This window comes from Aulostomus chinensis, chromosome 11 (genome assembly GCF_037954235.1).
Source record: "Aulostomus chinensis isolate RoL2024-O1b breed Wild chromosome 11, RoL_Achi_v1.0, whole genome shotgun sequence".
Lineage (NCBI taxonomy): Eukaryota > Metazoa > Chordata > Actinopteri > Syngnathiformes > Aulostomidae > Aulostomus > Aulostomus chinensis.
Window position 1 is genome coordinate 16,832,056 of NC_141330.1, and position 2,945 is coordinate 16,835,000.

Consider the following 2,945-nt stretch of genomic DNA (forward strand, 5'->3'; position numbering starts at 1 on the left):
CCTCACGCAAAATCCTATAATCCTCAGAATCCCTCCTCTCTTACTGAAATTTTTTTGATAAACTTTTTAATAATAAATCATCATTTTGTTTTGTCTTATTTTATATTTTAAAGGGGAAAGGGGAGGTAAAGATTACTTGTTAAATAAGGCGCTGAAAAACAAATTTGGAATGCCTGCAATATATTTGACTGAAAGGCAAACCCGGAGCCTTGTCCATTGTAAAGTCCCAGTTAGCCTGACAGCCTGTGGACACTGTAAACTCAGTCCCAACCAGTCCAGTGCAGTTACAAGCCTGTGAACAAAGAAGCTGTCTCTCCCTCCTCCCTCTGGATTGTCAGGAGAAAGTACAGCTTGTAGGTTGAGTCAAACAGTTATTTATGAAAAAAAAAAAAGAAGGTGGGAATCACATCGCTTGGCTGACTCATCACAATTTGGAGGGAAAATGAATGCCCCCTCTTCTTTTTTTTTTGTTACCGGAAGATATCAGATTGAGGGGAAGCAACAAGGAGAGCGAGAGAGAGAGAGAGAGAGAGAGAGAGCGAAGGTGGAAGTTAGAGGAGCTGAAGTGGACATTAGGCTTGATTGAGACGCGTGGCAGACGGAGAATCACTTAGCGCATCAGAGCACATCCTCACAGTTGGCCGGGCTGTCTCTCAAAACTCCCCAAATAGTCTAAAGTGAACCTGTTGGAGTTACTGAGTCGTCACACTACATGTTGTAGCCCAGGAGCAATGGGCCCACAAAGGTGTCTCCTCTCCTCTCTCTACGGGACTTGTTAGAGATGCTATTTTGGACCCTCCCTTCCTTCATTCCCACTGCTGCAAAGCACCTTCTGAAGTAGCTACAACAAAGTTCATAAATTCTTATTTCCTATTAAAAGGGTAACTTGCTAGATTTAAATGATGAAGTTCAGAAGTCTTTAGCAACAGGTTTTCACTGATGACCATGAAGGAAGCGGTTGTGCTCATCGTACAGAGCGCTGCCTTCGCCGCAGTTATGAAGAGTAAATGCTGTTATATCCAATTATGAATAAAATGACAGCATCATCTGATATGTGAGTTGGCACAACCACATTTTTGTATCCAAGTCAGTTGATAGATCATCACAATGATGCGCATGAAACTTAAGTATGAATGAGGGAAACTGGCAGAGAACAATTACTAAACCGCGTTGCAGTTTCTCATATGATCAGAAAAATAAATTCAAGGTACTGCTCACATTCTTCAAATCAATGGGTTCAGCATTACACCGATGAATCAGATGACACCAGTACACCACTTTTAGATAATAGAGGTGCCAATGCAGAAACATTTTTCTGTAATGAGACTCAAAGGTCACAGAAGCACTTAAGGGGGGGGGGAAAAAACTTTCTAATGCAAACAAGACGACAGATAATTGACTGAAAAACTAATTGGCAAACAGCCTAACAAGACATTCCATTTCGGAATGCCTGCGGATGAATAGGAGAAGCTAATGCTCAGTTGTTCTGAGCAGTGCATCTTGACTGTGGAGATTGATTTTACTAAACACTTCACATTTATGTGCTGGTCAGTGCCTTTGACTTCACACCCTAAACTACCCCATGAAAGATAAGGAAATGCTATCAATGACAGCGTGGGGCAAAATATATATATAAAAAATAATATTAGGAACGCCAGAAAAAATGTCACTGCCCTTCCTGCTGCTTCCTGCTCTTCTGTTTACCCAGATTTTTCTTGAGTTCCCGACTCTGAAGGCGACGCACAATCAGAATCAACAGAACGGTAACACATCTCATAAAGTGGTCCGTCGGCTGTATTTGAGCGGGTTAAAGCAGGTTTAAAATCCCATCATGTTCATGGTTATGTGCAGTTGGCATAATCTTATTTCTATCGCCTTTTGAGATACAAAGTAGTATTACAAGATGAAACAGATCAGAGGTTTCAAACTTACAAATAGCACCTTTAAACAACCACCCAGCACTTTAAGAAACCTGAGGGCCTCATTTGTATGTGTTTTGGACCTCCAGAACATGATGGAAAATGGAAGCAAAGGTCAGTGTTAAGTCTCCCCTGGCTTTTGTTCTTTAAAACAATATTGTATTGATCTGTCCTGAATGATAAACACAACGTGTTGGTAAAACACAGTCTCTTTTGACCTTTAGCAATTACTTCTGCGTGGTTTTTCACAGTGCTTGTACTGTAGAGTATATTTATGTTGTTTTTGCCATTTTGTATGACACATTTTAGTCACCATTTGGCTTGAATCATGATAGGTAAAATTTTAGATGTCACTCATTACGATGTAATGACAAGGTGCTGTGATGTTGCTAGGATAGATTTATATCTAATTATTTATTTAGTTCAGTTTACACAAACGTCAAAGAATATAAGATACATATTTGACCTTGGACTGATGATTTGTGGGTGCCTGATATACATTTGTCAATCAAATACACACATAAATTTGTTTTTGCTCTATGAAAATACAACAAACAAATATTTTCTGTATGTCTGTATGTTCAACGAGTTATTGCTATATTTGACGTCTCATGAGCTGGGAGGGCAATAGGAAGTCTGTAGCATTTCTGTTTGGCAGATCATGGACAAGAAGGTACTTTACGAGAAACTTTATGCTCACAGGGATGCCGTATTTTAAATGGTACCGTTTAAATATTCCCCTTTATGGTTTGGGATGTTAGCAAACAAATATGTTTCTATTTGCATGAAATAACCAGAACAGTTTGTTTTTCATTCATGTATTTTTTTTCATGAAGCGCATGGATGCAGCTGGACAGAGAATATTACTGGCGAGAGATATTAAAGACCGGAGATGCACAAAGTGACCGGATGAGTGACATCGCTGGCACGGCGAAAAGAACCAAGTCATAATACGGTCACGTAATAAGCCGACGGCCTGCTTATAGAATCTCAGTTATCTGGCGGTGAGCTAAACTGAGTTGAAGT